Here is a 23,881-nt window from a genome sequence, read left to right as displayed (position 1 = left end):
TAGAGGAAATCGTGCAAACATATGAGGGGAACTGTGCTCCTTCAGTCAAATCAGCAAGCTTGTTTCTGTAGTGTAGTGGTTATCACGTTCGCCTCACACGCGAAAAGTCCCCGGTTTGAGACTGGGCAGAAACACTTGGCAGCAGCAGCTTTTGTGTTTGCTCCCTAAAACCTCAGTCTCTCTCAATGCACACTTAGACAGAAATGACCTTTAAAAACTTGTGACCTGTGTAAAACGTGCTTTACTATTGCAGGACGCTAAAAAGTTATCTGCATCCCTCGGTGGTCGTGCATGTGCATTGTTTCTTGTTCTGTTTTTTTTTTTTTTTCTTGGCCATGTTATATTGTGGGGCCTTTAAAGCTGTGACTTTGATAGGAACATTGCAAGCGGCAAAATCAACAAGTGCAGACTGAAGAGTCCGACCTGCACACTGTTTTGGCTGTCAGGATGGCCGAGTGGTCTAAGGCGCCAGACTCAAGAGAGCTTGATCTTCAGTGAAGCTGAGCCTTCTGGTCTCTTCATGGAGGCGTGGGTTCAAATCCCACTTCTGACAGGTGTATTTTCTTCCCTTAAATCTTGCTCTGCTTGCAGAGCCAGCTCCTCACACCACTATCTTTGGAAGCTGCTGTGGCATGTGAGGAGAAATCCACCAACCCATCGGCTGGGCCCTCAATCAAAATTCTGTGTATTACTGGAAGGGGCGTCTCAGGCACACCTTCTGTTAGAGCTGCACTTTATGACAGTAACTACCATGCTGGTTTCTACTTAAGCAGTTGATTCTATCGTTTGAAGTGAGGCTCTCATGCCACCTTTTGGGCAAAGAAGACTCTGCCCCTGCAACAACACAGGCAGACAAGCTCAAACTAGGTTTCTTGGTTAGGTGGGCGGAGCATATTGGCAATGGTGCCTCCTCGTGACTTGCAATTTACATGAAGAAGACAGAGAGGCAGCTGGGAGTAGGCAGTACCCATGAACCCCTGAACACTGTCTTGCGACTAGCACACAATTCTGAAATGAGGCGGGGGAAAGGAGGTGATTTCCCCATCAAGGGCCATTCCGGGAAATCAGCCACCCTGCGTCTCCCAGGTGAGTGTTTCAGGCCTATGAGCCACTAATATAAATCTCGCCTGATCGAGCCTGATCGAGCGCTGACCGAGCAAGTGTGCTTGAATCCAAGAGGCATGCTCCTCTGGCTCAAGAGCTAGCAGGCCCTTCAGTGCTTCTGGTTGGGAAATCTAAGGTGCAAGGGTCCATGACTAGCAGCGGGTTACAACTACCAGAAAGGGTCTGCTTTTCACATCAGTCCCCTAGTTCAGCTCACTGGCACAGGGCATTTTGACTACCTCTTGCCTTGCTAGAGACAAACAAAAAATCCTTGACAGAAAACATCAATTGCTATGGCACGCTTAGAGAGAGAGAGCCTCCAAATGGCCCTGCTTTTCTGAAAGACGCTTCAGAAGATGTTTCAAATGACTATGCAGCGGCAGTCTAGTTGGTATAGGGGTATGATTCTCGCTTCGGGTGTGAGAGGACCTCGGTTCAAATCCCAGACAAACCCCTACCTTTATAGGTTCAGTCTGTGTTTTAAACAGGAGTATTTCTGCTTTTCACTCTTGTAAGATGTCATGTTGCAATGCAATACATGCTTTATACTGGCGTCGAGACGGTTCAGCATCATGAAGGTATGCGAGATTTCTTTGCAACTGCTTTTCTGTGCTGGAGCAGCAGTGCTCGTAGGAACATTAAATGCACAGTGCTTCTCCATGGTAATTTCGGGTCCAGTTCTGAAATCACCTCTTGGAATGAAAGTGATCCCAGTTCCTTTCTTCCAAGGGAAGAGATTGTGTTCCGGAAGGCTCAGCTTTGAGCGTCATGAACATTGGCCCTCATCCTTGCATCCCAGTCCAATGCATAGCCACATAAAGCAAGCAGGTGTGTCTGTTTCCATAGTGTGGTGGTTCCAGTACAATGCATAGCCACATGAAGCAAGCCGGCAAGTGTGTCTGCTTGTGTAGTGTAGTGGTTATCATGCGCACCTCACATGCGAAAGGTCCCTGGTTCGAGTCGCTGGGCTTTTTCACAGTATTTGCATTTCCTGCCTCACCTGACAGGCAAGCTGAGATAAAAGAGACTGTGTCTATCCCTCACCATCGAGAGGTACTACGCTCCTGGGGCATCTGTCACAGCTCACCAAGAGGAGTTGCGCCAGCTTACGGCAGTCAGTTGCTCACTGTTTGACCTTTGCAATGAAGCCTGAGCCTACAGCATTCAAGCCAGCCAAGGAAGGAAGGTACGAGAGCGAAAATAGCTTTCCTGCCCTCACCAAGAACACACACCTTGAGCAAATAAAGTGCCAGACTTACAAGGCCCTATCGCCACCGGAGCATCACTTTTAGTGACGCCTCCGGTGGCACTATGCACTGCGCGGTATTTACAAGATGGCGTTCAGCCACTTTTTGTGGCTTAACACCACCTTGTAAATACGGCCCCTTAGCACACAGCGCGTTCCCTGGAAGGGGCGTGCAATGGGTGTTGTTGGGAGTGTGCCACAGCAACACCATAGCATTTTGATGCTGCTCCAGATTTAGGAGTTGGCGTAAATCTGCGTCAGCGCCAAAATCCAACGCCATCCCAGGGGTGTCGTTAGAGTGGCGCACTGAGGAGAAATGTTTTCATTTCTCCTTGTTTTTGCTCTTTCTATGTGTGATGCATTCTGCAGCACACATAGAAGTAAGAGCAAATCACCATTGAAGATTTTTTTTTGGGGCAGGAAGGTTTCCCTTCCTGCACAAAAACAATTTCCCCCTCAACGCAGTCATCCTTGTACCATGGTGCAAGAACGGCTGCGTTGGCGCTCAGCAGCTAATTTAGAGCTGGCGCAGGGGGAAGCACAGGGGTGCGCTGTATTCTACTAAATACGGCGCTTTCCTGCATTTTGAAAATGACGGCACGTGGGGCTTGCAAATTTGGCACAGCGTCGCGCTTAGTCATTTTCTTGTAAATCTGGGCCAAAATGTCTAAAGGATAGAGGCTTTTTATGTCATGTTCGATGAAGACCATGCAAATGACTCTAGTCGTACTGCAAAAGAGAGCACCATGTGCAGTTTCTTGCTTTGGGATGTAGTCTCCCACTCTCTGTCACCAATCCTCCGAGCAGGGTCGGAGCCGTTGCATTTCTGTGACCAGGCTCGTTGGTCTAGGGGTATGATTCTCGCTTAGGGTGCGAGAGGTCCCGGGTTCAAATCGCGGACGAGCCCATTTTAGCGGAAAACAATCAAATCCTGCTCAAAATACACAACCCCTCAACATTTCTCATTTTACTCGAAGCATTGTTGCGCAAAACATATTTTTTGCCTCAGGCGAAAAATGGATTACAATGCCTTGGCTTCCTTCCTGCTTGCTCTCAGTGCGCCCTGTGTGATGATTTCACAGGCTCTCCTTCCTGGCATTTAGGCATCAGATATTTGTCTGTCTCTGCCCGCAGCTATGGGATTTTTCAGGACGTCTGAGTGTATGCATGCTGGCCGACACCGCTGCAATTTTCACACTTACCCCTCGCATTCCGAGCAACTGCTGATAAAGTATAGAGGAAATCGTGCAAACATATGAGGGGAACTGTGCTCCTTCAGTCAAATCAGCAAGCTTGTTTCTGTAGTGTAGTGGTTATCACGTTCGCCTCACACGCGAAAAGTCCCCGGTTTGAGACCGGGCAGAAACACTTGGCAGCAGCAGCTTTTGTGTTTGCTCCCTAAAACCTCAGTCTCTCTCAATGCACACTTAGACAGAAATGACCTTTAAAAACTTGTGACCTGTGTAAAACGTGCTTTACTATTGCAGGACGCTAAAAAGTTATCTGCATCCCTCGGTGGTCGTGCATGTGCATTGTTTCTTGTTCTGTTTTTTTTTTTTTTTCTTGGCCATGTTATATTGTGGGGCCTTTAAAGCTGTGACTTTGATAGGAACATTGCAAGCGGCAAAATCAACAAGTGCAGACTGAAGAGTCCGACCTGCACACTGTTTTGGCTGTCAGGATGGCCGAGTGGTCTAAGGCGCCAGACTCAAGAGAGCTTGATCTTCAGTGAAGCTGAGCCTTCTGGTCTCTTCATGGAGGCGTGGGTTCAAATCCCACTTCTGACAGGTGTATTTTCTTCCCTTAAATCTTGCTCTGCTTGCAGAGCCAGCTCCTCACACCACTATCTTTGGAAGCTGCTGTGGCATGTGAGGAGAAATCCACCAACCCATCGGCTGGGCCCTCAATCAAAATTCTGTGTATTACTGGAAGGGGCGTCTCAGGCACACCTTCTGTTAGAGCTGCACTTTATGACAGTAACTACCATGCTGGTTTCTACTTAAGCAGTTGATTCTATCGTTTGAAGTGAGGCTCTCCTGCCACCTTTTGGGCAAAGAAGACTCTGCCCCTGCAACAACACAGGCAGACAAGCTCAAACTAGGTTTCTTGGTTAGGTGGGCGGAGCATATTGGCAATGGTGCCTCCTCGTGACTTGCAATTTACATGAAGAAGACAGAGAGGCAGCTGGGAGTAGGCAGTACCCATGAACCCCTGAACACTGTCTTGCGACTAGCACACAATTCTGAAATGAGGCGGGGGAAAGGAGGTGATTTCCCCATCAAGGGCCATTCCGGGAAATCAGCCACCCTGCGTCTCCCAGGTGAGTGTTTCAGGCCTATGAGCCACTAATATAAATCTCGCCTGATCGAGCCTGATCGAGCGCTGACCGAGCAAGTGTGCTTGAATCCAAGAGGCATGCTCCTCTGGCTCAAGAGCTAGCAGGCCCTTCAGTGCTTCTGGTTGGGAAATCTAAGGTGCAAGGGTCCATGACTAGCAGCGGGTTACAACTACCAGAAAGGGTCTGCTTTTCACATCAGTCCCCTAGTTCAGCTCACTGGCACAGGGCATTTTGACTACCTCTTGCCTTGCTAGAGACAAACAAAAAATCCTTGACAGAAAACATCAATTGCTATGGCACGCTTAGAGAGAGAGAGCCTCCAAATGGCCCTGCTTTTCTGAAAGACGCTTCAGAAGATGTTTCAAATGACTATGCAGCGGCAGTCTAGTTGGTATAGGGGTATGATTCTCGCTTCGGGTGTGAGAGGACCTCGGTTCAAATCCCAGACAAACCCCTACCTTTATAGGTTCAGTCTGTGTTTTAAACAGGAGTATTTCTGCTTTTCACTCTTGTAAGATGTCATGTTGCAATGCAATACATGCTTTATACTGGCGTCGAGACGGTTCAGCATCATGAAGGTATGCGAGATTTCTTTGCAACTGCTTTTCTGTGCTGGAGCAGCAGTGCTCGTAGGAACATTAAATGCACAGTGCTTCTCCATGGTAATTTCGGGTCCAGTTCTGAAATCACCTCTTGGAATGAAAGTGATCCCAGTTCCTTTCTTCCAAGGGAAGAGATTGTGTTCCGGAAGGCTCAGCTTTGAGCGTCATGAACATTGGCCCTCATCCTTGCATCCCAGGCAAATGCATAGCCACATAAAGCAAGCAGGTGTGTCTGTTTCCATAGTGTGGTGGTTCCAGTACAATGCATAGCCACATGAAGCAAGCCGGCAAGTGTGTCTGCTTGTGTAGTGTAGTGGTTATCATGCGCACCTCACATGCGAAAGGTCCCTGGTTCGAGTCGCTGGGCTTTTTCACAGTATTTGCATTTCCTGCCTCACCTGACAGGCAAGCTGAGATAAAAGAGACTGTGTCTATCCCTCACCATCGTGAGGTACTACGCTCCTGGGGCATCTGTCACAGCTCACCAAGAGGAGTTGCGCCAGCTTACGGCAGTCAGTTGCTCACTGTTTGACCTTTGCAATGAAGCCTGAGCCTACAGCATTCAAGCCAGCCAAGGAAGGAAGGTACGAGAGCGAAAATAGCTTTCCTGCCCTCACCAAGAACACACACCTTGAGCAAATAAAGTGCCAGACTTACAAGGCCCTATCGCCACCGGAGCATCACTTTTAGTGACGCCCCGGTGGCACTATGCACTGCGCGGTATTTACAAGATGGCGTTCAGCCACTTTTTGTGGCTTAACACCACCTTGTAAATACGGCCCCTTAGCACGCAGCGCGTTCCCTGGAAGGGGCGTGCAATGGGTGTTGTTGGGAGTGTGCCACAGCAACACCATAGCATTTTGATGCTGCTCCAGATTTAGGAGTTGGCGTAAATCTGCGTCAGCGCCAAAATCCAACGCCATCCCAGGGGTGTCGTTAGAGTGGCGCACTGAGGAGAAATGTTTTCATTTCTCCTTGTTTTTGCTCTTGCTATGTGTGATGCATTCTGCAGCACACATAGAAGTAAGAGCAAATCACCATTGAAGATTTTTTTTTTGGGCAGGAAGGTGTCCCTTCCTGCACAAAAACAATTTCCCCCTCAACGCAGTCATCCTTGTACCATGGTGCAAGAACGGCTGCGTTGGCGCTCAGCAGCTAATTTAGAGCTGGCGCAGGGGGAAGCACAGGGGTGCGCTGTATTCTACTAAATACGGCGCTTTCCTGCATTTTGAAAATGACGGCACGTGGGGCTTGCAAATTTGGCACAGCGTCGCGCTTAGTCATTTTCTTGTAAATCTGGGCCAAAATGTCTAAAGGATAGAGGCTTTTTATGTCATGTTCGATGAAGACCATGCAAATGACTCTAGTCGTACTGCAAAAGAGAGCACCATGTGCAGTTTCTTGCTTTGGGATGTAGTCTCCCACTCTCTGTCACCAATCCTCCGAGCAGGGTCGGAGCCGTTGCATTTCTGTGCCCAGGCTCGTTGGTCTAGGGGTATGATTCTCGCTTAGGGTGCGAGAGGTCCCGGGTTCAAATCCCGGACGAGCCCATTTTAGCGGAAAACAATCAAATCCTGCTCAAAATACACAACCCCTCAACATTTCTCATTTTACTCGAAGCATTGTTGCGCAAAACATATTTTTTGCCTCAGGCGAAAAATGGATTACAATGCCTTGGCTTCCTTCCTGCTTGCTCTCAGTGCGCCCTGTGTGATGATTTCACAGGCTCTCCTTCCTGGCATTTAGGCATCAGATATTTGTCTGTCTCTGCCCGCAGCTATGGGATTTTTCAGGACGTCTGAGTGTATGCATGCTGGCCGACACCGCTGCAATTTTCACACTTACCCCTCGCATTCCGAGCAACTGCTGATAAAGTATAGAGGAAATCGTGCAAACATATGAGGGGAACTGTGCTCCTTCAGTCAAATCAGCAAGCTTGTTTCTGTAGTGTAGTGGTTATCACGTTCGCCTCACACGCGAAAAGTCCCCGGTTTGAGACTGGGCAGAAACACTTGGCAGCAGCAGCTTTTGTGTTTGCTCCCTAAAACCTCAGTCTCTCTCAATGCACACTTAGACAGAAATGACCTTTAAAAACTTGTGACCTGTGTAAAACGTGCTTTACTATTGCAGGACGCTAAAAAGTTATCTGCATCCCTCGGTGGTCGTGCATGTGCATTGTTTCTTGTTCTGTTTTTTTTTTTTTTTCTTGGCCATGTTATATTGTGGGGCCTTTAAAGCTGTGACTTTGATAGGAACATTGCAAGCGGCAAAATCAACAAGTGCAGACTGAAGAGTCCGACCTGCACACTGTTTTGGCTGTCAGGATGGCCGAGTGGTCTAAGGCGCCAGACTCAAGAGAGCTTGATCTTCAGTGAAGCTGAGCCTTCTGGTCTCTTCATGGAGGCGTGGGTTCAAATCCCACTTCTGACAGGTGTATTTTCTTCCCTTAAATCTTGCTCTGCTTGCAGAGCCAGCTCCTCACACCACTATCTTTGGAAGCTGCTGTGGCATGTGAGGAGAAATCCACCAACCCATCGGCTGGGCCCTCAATCAAAATTCTGTGTATTACTGGAAGGGGCGTCTCAGGCACACCTTCTGTTAGAGCTGCACTTTATGACAGTAACTACCATGCTGGTTTCTACTTAAGCAGTTGATTCTATCGTTTGAAGTGAGGCTCTCATGCCACCTTTTGGGCAAAGAAGACTCTGCCCCTGCAACAACACAGGCAGACAAGCTCAAACTAGGTTTCTTGGTTAGGTGGGCGGAGCATATTGGCAATGGTGCCTCCTCGTGACTTGCAATTTACATGAAGAAGACAGAGAGGCAGCTGGGAGTAGGCAGTACCCATGAACCCCTGAACACTGTCTTGCGACTAGCACACAATTCTGAAATGAGGCGGGGGAAAGGAGGTGATTTCCCCATCAAGGGCCATTCCGGGAAATCAGCCACCCTGCGTCTCCCAGGTGAGTGTTTCAGGCCTATGAGCCACTAATATAAATCTCGCCTGATCGAGCCTGATCGAGCGCTGACCGAGCAAGTGTGCTTGAATCCAAGAGGCATGCTCCTCTGGCTCAAGAGCTAGCAGGCCCTTCAGTGCTTCTGGTTGGGAAATCTAAGGTGCAAGGGTCCATGACTAGCAGCGGGTTACAACTACCAGAAAGGGTCTGCTTTTCACATCAGTCCCCTAGTTCAGCTCACTGGCACAGGGCATTTTGACTACCTCTTGCCTTGCTAGAGACAAACAAAAAATCCTTGACAGAAAACATCAATTGCTATGGCACGCTTAGAGAGAGAGAGCCTCCAAATGGCCCTGCTTTTCTGAAAGACGCTTCAGAAGATGTTTCAAATGACTATGCAGCGGCAGTCTAGTTGGTATAGGGGTATGATTCTCGCTTCGGGTGTGAGAGGACCTCGGTTCAAATCCCAGACAAACCCCTACCTTTATAGGTTCAGTCTGTGTTTTAAACAGGAGTATTTCTGCTTTTCACTCTTGTAAGATGTCATGTTGCAATGCAATACATGCTTTATACTGGCGTCGAGACGGTTCAGCATCATGAAGGTATGCGAGATTTCTTTGCAACTGCTTTTCTGTGCTGGAGCAGCAGTGCTCGTAGGAACATTAAATGCACAGTGCTTCTCCATGGTAATTTCGGGTCCAGTTCTGAAATCACCTCTTGGAATGAAAGTGATCCCAGTTCCTTTCTTCCAAGGGAAGAGATTGTGTTCCGGAAGGCTCAGCTTTGAGCGTCATGAACATTGGCCCTCATCCTTGCATCCCAGTCCAATGCATAGCCACATAAAGCAAGCAGGTGTGTCTGTTTCCATAGTGTGGTGGTTCCAGTACAATGCATAGCCACATGAAGCAAGCCGGCAAGTGTGTCTGCTTGTGTAGTGTAGTGGTTATCATGCGCACCTCACATGCGAAAGGTCCCTGGTTCGAGTCGCTGGGCTTTTTCACAGTATTTGCATTTCCTGCCTCACCTGACAGGCAAGCTGAGATAAAAGAGACTGTGTCTATCCCTCACCATCGAGAGGTACTACGCTCCTGGGGCATCTGTCACAGCTCACCAAGAGGAGTTGCGCCAGCTTACGGCAGTCAGTTGCTCACTGTTTGACCTTTGCAATGAAGCCTGAGCCTACAGCATTCAAGCCAGCCAAGGAAGGAAGGTACGAGAGCGAAAATAGCTTTCCTGCCCTCACCAAGAACACACACCTTGAGCAAATAAAGTGCCAGACTTACAAGGCCCTATCGCCACCGGAGCATCACTTTTAGTGACGCCTCCGGTGGCACTATGCACTGCGCGGTATTTACAAGATGGCGTTCAGCCACTTTTTGTGGCTTAACACCACCTTGTAAATACGGCCCCTTAGCACACAGCGCGTTCCCTGGAAGGGGCGTGCAATGGGTGTTGTTGGGAGTGTGCCACAGCAACACCATAGCATTTTGATGCTGCTCCAGATTTAGGAGTTGGCGTAAATCTGCGTCAGCGCCAAAATCCAACGCCATCCCAGGGGTGTCGTTAGAGTGGCGCACTGAGGAGAAATGTTTTCATTTCTCCTTGTTTTTGCTCTTTCTATGTGTGATGCATTCTGCAGCACACATAGAAGTAAGAGCAAATCACCATTGAAGATTTTTTTTTGGGGCAGGAAGGTTTCCCTTCCTGCACAAAAACAATTTCCCCCTCAACGCAGTCATCCTTGTACCATGGTGCAAGAACGGCTGCGTTGGCGCTCAGCAGCTAATTTAGAGCTGGCGCAGGGGGAAGCACAGGGGTGCGCTGTATTCTACTAAATACGGCGCTTTCCTGCATTTTGAAAATGACGGCACGTGGGGCTTGCAAATTTGGCACAGCGTCGCGCTTAGTCATTTTCTTGTAAATCTGGGCCAAAATGTCTAAAGGATAGAGGCTTTTTATGTCATGTTCGATGAAGACCATGCAAATGACTCTAGTCGTACTGCAAAAGAGAGCACCATGTGCAGTTTCTTGCTTTGGGATGTAGTCTCCCACTCTCTGTCACCAATCCTCCGAGCAGGGTCGGAGCCGTTGCATTTCTGTGACCAGGCTCGTTGGTCTAGGGGTATGATTCTCGCTTAGGGTGCGAGAGGTCCCGGGTTCAAATCGCGGACGAGCCCATTTTAGCGGAAAACAATCAAATCCTGCTCAAAATACACAACCCCTCAACATTTCTCATTTTACTCGAAGCATTGTTGCGCAAAACATATTTTTTGCCTCAGGCGAAAAATGGATTACAATGCCTTGGCTTCCTTCCTGCTTGCTCTCAGTGCGCCCTGTGTGATGATTTCACAGGCTCTCCTTCCTGGCATTTAGGCATCAGATATTTGTCTGTCTCTGCCCGCAGCTATGGGATTTTTCAGGACGTCTGAGTGTATGCATGCTGGCCGACACCGCTGCAATTTTCACACTTACCCCTCGCATTCCGAGCAACTGCTGATAAAGTATAGAGGAAATCGTGCAAACATATGAGGGGAACTGTGCTCCTTCAGTCAAATCAGCAAGCTTGTTTCTGTAGTGTAGTGGTTATCACGTTCGCCTCACACGCGAAAAGTCCCCGGTTTGAGACCGGGCAGAAACACTTGGCAGCAGCAGCTTTTGTGTTTGCTCCCTAAAACCTCAGTCTCTCTCAATGCACACTTAGACAGAAATGACCTTTAAAAACTTGTGACCTGTGTAAAACGTGCTTTACTATTGCAGGACGCTAAAAAGTTATCTGCATCCCTCGGTGGTCGTGCATGTGCATTGTTTCTTGTTCTGTTTTTTTTTTTTTTTCTTGGCCATGTTATATTGTGGGGCCTTTAAAGCTGTGACTTTGATAGGAACATTGCAAGCGGCAAAATCAACAAGTGCAGACTGAAGAGTCCGACCTGCACACTGTTTTGGCTGTCAGGATGGCCGAGTGGTCTAAGGCGCCAGACTCAAGAGAGCTTGATCTTCAGTGAAGCTGAGCCTTCTGGTCTCTTCATGGAGGCGTGGGTTCAAATCCCACTTCTGACAGGTGTATTTTCTTCCCTTAAATCTTGCTCTGCTTGCAGAGCCAGCTCCTCACACCACTATCTTTGGAAGCTGCTGTGGCATGTGAGGAGAAATCCACCAACCCATCGGCTGGGCCCTCAATCAAAATTCTGTGTATTACTGGAAGGGGCGTCTCAGGCACACCTTCTGTTAGAGCTGCACTTTATGACAGTAACTACCATGCTGGTTTCTACTTAAGCAGTTGATTCTATCGTTTGAAGTGAGGCTCTCATGCCACCTTTTGGGCAAAGAAGACTCTGCCCCTGCAACAACACAGGCAGACAAGCTCAAACTAGGTTTCTTGGTTAGGTGGGCGGAGCATATTGGCAATGGTGCCTCCTCGTGACTTGCAATTTACATGAAGAAGACAGAGAGGCAGCTGGGAGTAGGCAGTACCCATGAACCCCTGAACACTGTCTTGCGACTAGCACACAATTCTGAAATGAGGCGGGGGAAAGGAGGTGATTTCCCCATCAAGGGCCATTCCGGGAAATCAGCCACCCTGCGTCTCCCAGGTGAGTGTTTCAGGCCTATGAGCCACTAATATAAATCTCGCCTGATCGAGCCTGATCGAGCGCTGACCGAGCAAGTGTGCTTGAATCCAAGAGGCATGCTCCTCTGGCTCAAGAGCTAGCAGGCCCTTCAGTGCTTCTGGTTGGGAAATCTAAGGTGCAAGGGTCCATGACTAGCAGCGGGTTACAACTACCAGAAAGGGTCTGCTTTTCACATCAGTCCCCTAGTTCAGCTCACTGGCACAGGGCATTTTGACTACCTCTTGCCTTGCTAGAGACAAACAAAAAATCCTTGACAGAAAACATCAATTGCTATGGCACGCTTAGAGAGAGAGAGCCTCCAAATGGCCCTGCTTTTCTGAAAGACGCTTCAGAAGATGTTTCAAATGACTATGCAGCGGCAGTCTAGTTGGTATAGGGGTATGATTCTCGCTTCGGGTGTGAGAGGACCTCGGTTCAAATCCCAGACAAACCCCTACCTTTATAGGTTCAGTCTGTGTTTTAAACAGGAGTATTTCTGCTTTTCACTCTTGTAAGATGTCATGTTGCAATGCAATACATGCTTTATACTGGCGTCGAGACGGTTCAGCATCATGAAGGTATGCGAGATTTCTTTGCAACTGCTTTTCTGTGCTGGAGCAGCAGTGCTCGTAGGAACATTAAATGCACAGTGCTTCTCCATGGTAATTTCGGGTCCAGTTCTGAAATCACCTCTTGGAATGAAAGTGATCCCAGTTCCTTTCTTCCAAGGGAAGAGATTGTGTTCCGGAAGGCTCAGCTTTGAGCGTCATGAACATTGGCCCTCATCCTTGCATCCCAGTCCAATGCATAGCCACATAAAGCAAGCAGGTGTGTCTGTTTCCATAGTGTGGTGGTTCCAGTACAATGCATAGCCACATGAAGCAAGCCGGCAAGTGTGTCTGCTTGTGTAGTGTAGTGGTTATCATGCGCACCTCACATGCGAAAGGTCCCTGGTTCGAGTCGCTGGGCTTTTTCACAGTATTTGCATTTCCTGCCTCACCTGACAGGCAAGCTGAGATAAAAGAGACTGTGTCTATCCCTCACCATCGAGAGGTACTACGCTCCTGGGGCATCTGTCACAGCTCACCAAGAGGAGTTGCGCCAGCTTACGGCAGTCAGTTGCTCACTGTTTGACCTTTGCAATGAAGCCTGAGCCTACAGCATTCAAGCCAGCCAAGGAAGGAAGGTACGAGAGCGAAAATAGCTTTCCTGCCCTCACCAAGAACACACACCTTGAGCAAATAAAGTGCCAGACTTACAAGGCCCTATCGCCACCGGAGCATCACTTTTAGTGACGCCTCCGGTGGCACTATGCACTGCGCGGTATTTACAAGATGGCGTTCAGCCACTTTTTGTGGCTTAACACCACCTTGTAAATACGGCCCCTTAGCACACAGCGCGTTCCCTGGAAGGGGCGTGCAATGGGTGTTGTTGGGAGTGTGCCACAGCAACACCATAGCATTTTGATGCTGCTCCAGATTTAGGAGTTGGCGTAAATCTGCGTCAGCGCCAAAATCCAACGCCATCCCAGGGGTGTCGTTAGAGTGGCGCACTGAGGAGAAATGTTTTCATTTCTCCTTGTTTTTGCTCTTTCTATGTGTGATGCATTCTGCAGCACACATAGAAGTAAGAGCAAATCACCATTGAAGATTTTTTTTTGGGGCAGGAAGGTTTCCCTTCCTGCACAAAAACAATTTCCCCCTCAACGCAGTCATCCTTGTACCATGGTGCAAGAACGGCTGCGTTGGCGCTCAGCAGCTAATTTAGAGCTGGCGCAGGGGGAAGCACAGGGGTGCGCTGTATTCTACTAAATACGGCGCTTTCCTGCATTTTGAAAATGACGGCACGTGGGGCTTGCAAATTTGGCACAGCGTCGCGCTTAGTCATTTTCTTGTAAATCTGGGCCAAAATGTCTAAAGGATAGAGGCTTTTTATGTCATGTTCGATGAAGACCATGCAAATGACTCTAGTCGTACTGCAAAAGAGAGCACCATGTGCAGTTTCTTGCTTTGGGATGTAGTCTCCCACTCTCTGTCACCAATCCTCCGAGCAGGGTCGGAGCCGTTGCATTTCTGTGACCAGGCTCGTTGGTCTAGGGGTATGATTCTCGCTTAGGGTGCGAGAGGTCCCGGGTTCAAATCGCGGACGAGCCCATTTTAGCGGAAAACAATCAAATCCTGCTCAAAATACACAACCCCTCAACATTTCTCATTTTACTCGAAGCATTGTTGCGCAAAACATATTTTTTGCCTCAGGCGAAAAATGGATTACAATGCCTTGGCTTCCTTCCTGCTTGCTCTCAGTGCGCCCTGTGTGATGATTTCACAGGCTCTCCTTCCTGGCATTTAGGCATCAGATATTTGTCTGTCTCTGCCCGCAGCTATGGGATTTTTCAGGACGTCTGAGTGTATGCATGCTGGCCGACACCGCTGCAATTTTCACACTTACCCCTCGCATTCCGAGCAACTGCTGATAAAGTATAGAGGAAATCGTGCAAACATATGAGGGGAACTGTGCTCCTTCAGTCAAATCAGCAAGCTTGTTTCTGTAGTGTAGTGGTTATCACGTTCGCCTCACACGCGAAAAGTCCCCGGTTTGAGACCGGGCAGAAACACTTGGCAGCAGCAGCTTTTGTGTTTGCTCCCTAAAACCTCAGTCTCTCTCAATGCACACTTAGACAGAAATGACCTTTAAAAACTTGTGACCTGTGTAAAACGTGCTTTACTATTGCAGGACGCTAAAAAGTTATCTGCATCCCTCGGTGGTCGTGCATGTGCATTGTTTCTTGTTCTGTTTTTTTTTTTTTTTCTTGGCCATGTTATATTGTGGGGCCTTTAAAGCTGTGACTTTGATAGGAACATTGCAAGCGGCAAAATCAACAAGTGCAGACTGAAGAGTCCGACCTGCACACTGTTTTGGCTGTCAGGATGGCCGAGTGGTCTAAGGCGCCAGACTCAAGAGAGCTTGATCTTCAGTGAAGCTGAGCCTTCTGGTCTCTTCATGGAGGCGTGGGTTCAAATCCCACTTCTGACAGGTGTATTTTCTTCCCTTAAATCTTGCTCTGCTTGCAGAGCCAGCTCCTCACACCACTATCTTTGGAAGCTGCTGTGGCATGTGAGGAGAAATCCACCAACCCATCGGCTGGGCCCTCAATCAAAATTCTGTGTATTACTGGAAGGGGCGTCTCAGGCACACCTTCTGTTAGAGCTGCACTTTATGACAGTAACTACCATGCTGGTTTCTACTTAAGCAGTTGATTCTATCGTTTGAAGTGAGGCTCTCCTGCCACCTTTTGGGCAAAGAAGACTCTGCCCCTGCAACAACACAGGCAGACAAGCTCAAACTAGGTTTCTTGGTTAGGTGGGCGGAGCATATTGGCAATGGTGCCTCCTCGTGACTTGCAATTTACATGAAGAAGACAGAGAGGCAGCTGGGAGTAGGCAGTACCCATGAACCCCTGAACACTGTCTTGCGACTAGCACACAATTCTGAAATGAGGCGGGGGAAAGGAGGTGATTTCCCCATCAAGGGCCATTCCGGGAAATCAGCCACCCTGCGTCTCCCAGGTGAGTGTTTCAGGCCTATGAGCCACTAATATAAATCTCGCCTGATCGAGCCTGATCGAGCGCTGACCGAGCAAGTGTGCTTGAATCCAAGAGGCATGCTCCTCTGGCTCAAGAGCTAGCAGGCCCTTCAGTGCTTCTGGTTGGGAAATCTAAGGTGCAAGGGTCCATGACTAGCAGCGGGTTACAACTACCAGAAAGGGTCTGCTTTTCACATCAGTCCCCTAGTTCAGCTCACTGGCACAGGGCATTTTGACTACCTCTTGCCTTGCTAGAGACAAACAAAAAATCCTTGACAGAAAACATCAATTGCTATGGCACGCTTAGAGAGAGAGAGCCTCCAAATGGCCCTGCTTTTCTGAAAGACGCTTCAGAAGATGTTTCAAATGACTATGCAGCGGCAGTCTAGTTGGTATAGGGGTATGATTCTCGCTTCGGGTGTGAGAGGACCTCGGTTCAAATCCCAGACAAACCCCTACCTTTATAGGTTCAGTCTGTGTTTTAAACAGGAGTATTTCTGCTTTTCACTCTTGTAAGATGTCATGTTGCAATGCAATACATGCTTTATACTGGCGTCGAGACGGTTCAGCATCATGAAGGTATGCGAGATTTCTTTGCAACTGCTTTTCTGTGCTGGAGCAGCAGTGCTCGTAGGAACATTAAATGCACAGTGCTTCTCCATGGTAATTTCGGGTCCAGTTCTGAAATCACCTCTTGGAATGAAAGTGATCCCAGTTCCTTTCTTCCAAGGGAAGAGATTGTGTTCCGGAAGGCTCAGCTTTGAGCGTCATGAACATTGGCCCTCATCCTTGCATCCCAGGCAAATGCATAGCCACATAAAGCAAGCAGGTGTGTCTGTTTCCATAGTGTGGTGGTTCCAGTACAATGCATAGCCACATGAAGCAAGCCGGCAAGTGTGTCTGCTTGTGTAGTGTAGTGGTTATCATGCGCACCTCACATGCGAAAGGTCCCTGGTTCGAGTCGCTGGGCTTTTTCACAGTATTTGCATTTCCTGCCTCACCTGACAGGCAAGCTGAGATAAAAGAGACTGTGTCTATCCCTCACCATCGTGAGGTACTACGCTCCTGGGGCATCTGTCACAGCTCACCAAGAGGAGTTGCGCCAGCTTACGGCAGTCAGTTGCTCACTGTTTGACCTTTGCAATGAAGCCTGAGCCTACAGCATTCAAGCCAGCCAAGGAAGGAAGGTACGAGAGCGAAAATAGCTTTCCTGCCCTCACCAAGAACACACACCTTGAGCAAATAAAGTGCCAGACTTACAAGGCCCTATCGCCACCGGAGCATCACTTTTAGTGACGCCCCGGTGGCACTATGCACTGCGCGGTATTTACAAGATGGCGTTCAGCCACTTTTTGTGGCTTAACACCACCTTGTAAATACGGCCCCTTAGCACGCAGCGCGTTCCCTGGAAGGGGCGTGCAATGGGTGTTGTTGGGAGTGTGCCACAGCAACACCATAGCATTTTGATGCTGCTCCAGATTTAGGAGTTGGCGTAAATCTGCGTCAGCGCCAAAATCCAACGCCATCCCAGGGGTGTCGTTAGAGTGGCGCACTGAGGAGAAATGTTTTCATTTCTCCTTGTTTTTGCTCTTGCTATGTGTGATGCATTCTGCAGCACACATAGAAGTAAGAGCAAATCACCATTGAAGATTTTTTTTTTGGGCAGGAAGGTGTCCCTTCCTGCACAAAAACTATTTCCCCCTCAACGCAGTCATCCTTGTACCATGGTGCAAGAACGGCTGCGTTGGCGCTCAGCAGCTAATTTAGAGCTGGCGCAGGGGGAAGCACAGGGGTGCGCTGTATTCTACTAAATACGGCGCTTTCCTGCATTTTGAAAATGACGGCACGTGGGGCTTGCAAATTTGGCACAGCGTCGCGCTTAGTCATTTTCTTGTAAATCTGGGCCAAAATGTCTAAAGGATAGAGGCTTTTTATGTCATGTTCGATGAAGACCATGCAAATGACTCTAGTCGTACTGCAAAAGAGAGCACCATGTGCAGTTTCTTGCTTTGGGATGTAGTCTCCCACTCTCTGTCACCAATCCTCCGAGCAGGGTCGGAGCCGTTGCATTTCTGTGCCCAGGCTCGTTGGTCTAGGGGTATGATTCTCGCTTAGGGTGCGAGAGGTCCTGGGTTCAAATCCCGGACGAGCCCATTTTAGCGGAAAACAATCAAATCCTGCTCAAAATACACAACCCCTCAACATTTCTCATTTTACTCGAAGCATTGTTGCGCAAAACATATTTTTTGCCTCAGGCGAAAAATGGATTACAATGCCTTGGCTTCCTTCCTGCTTGCTCTCAGTGCGCCCTGTGTGATGATTTCACAGGCTCTCCTTCCTGGCATTTAGGCATCAGATATTTGTCTGTCTCTGCCCGCAGCTATGGGATTTTTCAGGACGTCTGAGTGTATGCATGCTGGCCGACACCGCTGCAATTTTCACACTTACCCCTCGCATTCCGAGCAACTGCTGATAAAGTATAGAGGAAATCGTGCAAACATATGAGGGGAACTGTGCTCCTTCAGTCAAATCAGCAAGCTTGTTTCTGTAGTGTAGTGGTTATCACGTTCGCCTCACACGCGAAAAGTCCCCGGTTTGAGACTGGGCAGAAACACTTGGCAGCAGCAGCTTTTGTGTTTGCTCCCTAAAACCTCAGTCTCTCTCAATGCACACTTAGACAGAAATGACCTTTAAAAACTTGTGACCTGTGTAAAACGTGCTTTACTATTGCAGGACGCTAAAAAGTTATCTGCATCCCTCGGTGGTCGTGCATGTGCATTGTTTCTTGTTCTGTTTTTTTTTTTTTTTCTTGGCCATGTTATATTGTGGGGCCTTTAAAGCTGTGACTTTGATAGGAACATTGCAAGCGGCAAAATCAACAAGTGCAGACTGAAGAGTCCGACCTGCACACTGTTTTGGCTGTCAGGATGGCCGAGTGGTCTAAGGCGCCAGACTCAAGAGAGCTTGATCTTCAGTGAAGCTGAGCCTTCTGGTCTCTTCATGGAGGCGTGGGTTCAAATCCCACTTCTGACAGGTGTATTTTCTTCCCTTAAATCTTGCTCTGCTTGCAGAGCCAGCTCCTCACACCACTATCTTTGGAAGCTGCTGTGGCATGTGAGGAGAAATCCACCAACCCATCGGCTGGGCCCTCAATCAAAATTCTGTGTATTACTGGAAGGGGCGTCTCAGGCACACCTTCTGTTAGAGCTGCACTTTATGACAGTAACTACCATGCTGGTTTCTACTTAAGCAGTTGATTCTATCGTTTGAAGTGAGGCTCTCATGCCACCTTTTGGGCAAAGAAGACTCTGCCCCTGCAACAACACAGGCAGACAAGCTCAAACTAGGTTTCTTGGTTAGGTGGGCGGAGCATATTGGCAATGGTGCCTCCTCGTGACTTGCAATTTACATGAAGAAGACAGAGAGGCAGCTGGGAGTAGGCAGTACCCATGAACCCCTGAACACTGTCTTGCGACTAGCACACAATTCTGAAATGAGGCGGGGGAAAGGAGGTGATTTCCCCATCAAGGGCCATTCCGGGAAATCAGCCACCCTGCGTCTCCCAGGTGAGTGTTTCAGGCCTATGAGCCACTAATATAAATCTCGCCTGATCGAGCCTGATCGAGCGCTGACCGAGCAAGTGTGCTTGAATCCAAGAGGCATGCTCCTCTGGCTCAAGAGCTAGCAGGCCCTTCAGTGCTTCTGGTTGGGAAATCTAAGGTGCAAGGGTCCATGACTAGCAGCGGGTTACAACTACCAGAAAGGGTCTGCTTTTCACATCAGTCCCCTAGTTCAGCTCACTGGCACAGGGCATTTTGACTACCTCTTGCCTTGCTAGAGACAAACAAAAAATCCTTGACAGAAAACATCAATTGCTATGGCACGCTTAGAGAGAGAGAGCCTCCAAATGGCCCTGCTTTTCTGAAAGACGCTTCAGAAGATGTTTCAAATGACTATGCAGCGGCAGTCTAGTTGGTATAGGGGTATGATTCTCGCTTCGGGTGTGAGAGGACCTCGGTTCAAATCCCAGACAAACCCCTACCTTTATAGGTTCAGTCTGTGTTTTAAACAGGAGTATTTCTGCTTTTCACTCTTGTAAGATGTCATGTTGCAATGCAATACATGCTTTATACTGGCGTCGAGACGGTTCAGCATCATGAAGGTATGCGAGATTTCTTTGCAACTGCTTTTCTGTGCTGGAGCAGCAGTGCTCGTAGGAACATTAAATGCACAGTGCTTCTCCATGGTAATTTCGGGTCCAGTTCTGAAATCACCTCTTGGAATGAAAGTGATCCCAGTTCCTTTCTTCCAAGGGAAGAGATTGTGTTCCGGAAGGCTCAGCTTTGAGCGTCATGAACATTGGCCCTCATCCTTGCATCCCAGTCCAATGCATAGCCACATAAAGCAAGCAGGTGTGTCTGTTTCCATAGTGTGGTGGTTCCAGTACAATGCATAGCCACATGAAGCAAGCCGGCAAGTGTGTCTGCTTGTGTAGTGTAGTGGTTATCATGCGCACCTCACATGCGAAAGGTCCCTGGTTCGAGTCGCTGGGCTTTTTCACAGTATTTGCATTTCCTGCCTCACCTGACAGGCAAGCTGAGATAAAAGAGACTGTGTCTATCCCTCACCATCGAGAGGTACTACGCTCCTGGGGCATCTGTCACAGCTCACCAAGAGGAGTTGCGCCAGCTTACGGCAGTCAGTTGCTCACTGTTTGACCTTTGCAATGAAGCCTGAGCCTACAGCATTCAAGCCAGCCAAGGAAGGAAGGTACGAGAGCGAAAATAGCTTTCCTGCCCTCACCAAGAACACACACCTTGAGCAAATAAAGTGCCAGACTTACAAGGCCCTATCGCCACCGGAGCATCACTTTTAGTGACGCCTCCGGTGGCACTATGCACTGCGCGGTATTTACAAGATGGCGTTCAGCCACTTTTTGTGGCTTAACACCACCTTGTAAATACGGCCCCTTAGCACACAGCGCGTTCCCTGGAAGGGGCGTGCAATGGGTGTTGTTGGGAGTGTGCCACAGCAACACCATAGCATTTTGATGCTGCTCCAGATTTAGGAGTTGGCGTAAATCTGCGTCAGCGCCAAAATCCAACGCCATCCCAGGGGTGTCGTTAGAGTGGCGCACTGAGGAGAAATGTTTTCATTTCTCCTTGTTTTTGCTCTTTCTATGTGTGATGCATTCTGCAGCACACATAGAAGTAAGAGCAAATCACCATTGAAGATTTTTTTTTGGGGCAGGAAGGTTTCCCTTCCTGCACAAAAACAATTTCCCCCTCAACGCAGTCATCCTTGTACCATGGTGCAAGAACGGCTGCGTTGGCGCTCAGCAGCTAATTTAGAGCTGGCGCAGGGGGAAGCACAGGGGTGCGCTGTATTCTACTAAATACGGCGCTTTCCTGCATTTTGAAAATGACGGCACGTGGGGCTTGCAAATTTGGCACAGCGTCGCGCTTAGTCATTTTCTTGTAAATCTGGGCCAAAATGTCTAAAGGATAGAGGCTTTTTATGTCATGTTCGATGAAGACCATGCAAATGACTCTAGTCGTACTGCAAAAGAGAGCACCATGTGCAGTTTCTTGCTTTGGGATGTAGTCTCCCACTCTCTGTCACCAATCCTCCGAGCAGGGTCGGAGCCGTTGCATTTCTGTGACCAGGCTCGTTGGTCTAGGGGTATGATTCTCGCTTAGGGTGCGAGAGGTCCCGGGTTCAAATCGCGGACGAGCCCATTTTAGCGGAAAACAATCAAATCCTGCTCAAAATACACAACCCCTCAACATTTCTCATTTTACTCGAAGCATTGTTGCGCAAAACATATTTTTTGCCTCAGGCGAAAAATGGATTACAATGCCTTGGCTTCCTTCCTGCTTGCTCTCAGTGCGCCCTGTGTGATGATTTCACAGGCTCTCCTTCCTGGCATTTAGGCATCAGATATTTGTCTGTCTCTGCCCGCAGCTATGGGATTTTTCAGGACGTCTGAGTGTATGCATGCTGGCCGACACCGCTGCAATTTTCACACTTACCCCTCGCATTCCGAGCAACTGCTGATAAAGTATAGAGGAAATCGTGCAAACATATGAGGGGAACTGTGCTCCTTCAGTCAAATCAGCAAGCTTGTTTCTGTAGTGTAGTGGTTATCACGTTCGCCTCACACGCGAAAAGTCCCCGGTTTGAGACCGGGCAGAAACACTTGGCAGCAGCAGCTTTTGTGTTTGCTCCCTAAAACCTCAGTCTCTCTCAATGCACACTTAGACAGAAATGACCTTTAAAAACTTGTGACCTGTGTAAAACGTGCTTTACTATTGCAGGACGCTAAAAAGTTATCTGCATCCCTCGGTGGTCGTGCATGTGCATTGTTTCTTGTTCTGTTTTTTTTTTTTTTTCTTGGCCATGTTATATTGTGGGGCCTTTAAAGCTGTGACTTTGATAGGAACATTGCAAGCGGCAAAATCAACAAGTGCAGACTGAAGAGTCCGACCTGCACACTGTTTTGGCTGTCAGGATGGCCGAGTGGTCTAAGGCGCCAGACTCAAGAGAGCTTGATCTTCAGTGAAGCTGAGCCTTCTGGTCTCTTCATGGAGGCGTGGGTTCAAATCCCACTTCTGACAGGTGTATTTTCTTCCCTTAAATCTTGCTCTGCTTGCAGAGCCAGCTCCTCACACCACTATCTTTGGAAGCTGCTGTGGCATGTGAGGAGAAATCCACCAACCCATCGGCTGGGCCCTCAATCAAAATTCTGTGTATTACTGGAAGGGGCGTCTCAGGCACACCTTCTGTTAGAGCTGCACTTTATGACAGTAACTACCATGCTGGTTTCTACTTAAGCAGTTGATTCTATCGTTTGAAGTGAGGCTCTCCTGCCACCTTTTGGGCAAAGAAGACTCTGCCCCTGCAACAACACAGGCAGACAAGCTCAAACTAGGTTTCTTGGTTAGGTGGGCGGAGCATATTGGCAATGGTGCCTCCTCGTGACTTGCAATTTACATGAAGAAGACAGAGAGGCAGCTGGGAGTAGGCAGTACCCATGAACCCCTGAACACTGTCTTGCGACTAGCACACAATTCTGAAATGAGGCGGGGGAAAGGAGGTGATTTCCCCATCAAGGGCCATTCCGGGAAATCAGCCACCCTGCGTCTCCCAGGTGAGTGTTTCAGGCCTATGAGCCACTAATATAAATCTCGCCTGATCGAGCCTGATCGAGCGCTGACCGAGCAATTGTGCTTGAATCCAAGAGGCATGCTCCTCTGGCTCAAGAGCTAGCAGGCCCTTCAGTGCTTCTGGTTGGGAAATCTAAGGTGCAAGGGTCCATGACTAGCAGCGGGTTACAACTACCAGAAAGGGTCTGCTTTTCACATCAGTCCCCTAGTTCAGCTCACTGGCACAGGGCATTTTGACTACCTCTTGCCTTGCTAGAGACAAACAAAAAATCCTTGACAGAAAACATCAATTGCTATGGCACGCTTAGAGAGAGAGAGCCTCCAAATGGCCCTGCTTTTCTGAAAGACGCTTCAGAAGATGTTTCAAATGACTATGCAGCGGCAGTCTAGTTGGTATAGGGGTATGATTCTCGCTTCGGGTGTGAGAGGACCTCGGTTCAAATCCCAGACAAACCCCTACCTTTAGAGGTTCAGTCTGTGTTTTAAACAGGAGTATTTCTGCTTTTCACTCTTGTAAGATGTCATGTTGCAATGCAATACATGCTTTATACTGGCGTCGAGACGGTTCAGCATCATGAAGGTATGCGAGATTTCTTTGCAACTGCTTTTCTGTGCTGGAGCAGCAGTGCTCGTAGGAACATTAAATGCACAGTGCTTCTCCATGGTAATTTCGGGTCCAGTTCTGAAATCACCTCTTGGAATGAAAGTGATCCCAGTTCCTTTCTTCCAAGGGAAGAGATTGTGTTCCGGAAGGCTCAGCTTTGAGCGTCATGAACATTGGCCCTCATCCTTGCATCCCAGTCCAATGCATAGCCACATAAAGCAAGCAGGTGTGTCTGTTTCCATAGTGTGGTGGTTCCAGTACAATGCATAGCCACATGAAGCAAGCCGGCAAGTGTGTCTGCTTGTGTAGTGTAGTGGTTATCATGCGCACCTCACATGCGAAAGGTCCCTGGTTCGAGTCGCTGGGCTTTTTCACAGTATTTGCATTTCCTGCCTCACCTGACAGGCAAGCTGAGATAAAAGAGACTGTGTCTATCCCTCACCATCGTGAGGTACTACGCTCCTGGGGCATCTGTCACAGCTCACCAAGAGGAGTTGCGCCAGTTTACGGCAGTCAGTTGCTCACTGTTTGACCTTTGCAATGAAGCCTGAGCCTACAGCATTCAAGCCAGCCAAGGAAGGAAGGTACGAGAGCGAAAATAGCTTTCCTGCCCTCACCAAGAACACACACCTTGAGCAAATAAAGTGCCAGACTTACAAGGCCCTATCGCCAC

The 23,881-nt window shown here is 48.6% G+C and overlaps 2 non-coding genes across 2 annotated transcripts; both read left to right on the top strand.

Annotated features, from left to right (window-relative positions):
* The first annotated feature begins 6,768 nt into the window (after positions 1 to 6,768).
* On the top strand, positions 6,769 to 6,840 carry TRNAP-AGG (transfer RNA proline (anticodon AGG)). Its single transcript has one exon. It is a non-coding gene; the product is annotated as a tRNA-Pro (tRNA).
* A 10,679-nt stretch (positions 6,841 to 17,519) lies between these two features.
* On the top strand, positions 17,520 to 17,591 carry TRNAP-AGG (transfer RNA proline (anticodon AGG)). The gene has a single exon. It is a non-coding gene; the product is annotated as a tRNA-Pro (tRNA).
* Positions 17,592 to 23,881: the final 6,290 nt, after the last annotated feature.

Source organism: Pleurodeles waltl, unplaced genomic scaffold (genome assembly GCF_031143425.1).
Source record: "Pleurodeles waltl isolate 20211129_DDA unplaced genomic scaffold, aPleWal1.hap1.20221129 scaffold_72, whole genome shotgun sequence".
NCBI classification, from domain to species: domain Eukaryota; kingdom Metazoa; phylum Chordata; class Amphibia; order Caudata; family Salamandridae; genus Pleurodeles; species Pleurodeles waltl.
Note: the sequence above shows the minus strand (reverse complement) of the source record. Positions and strands in the feature narration are given on the sequence as shown.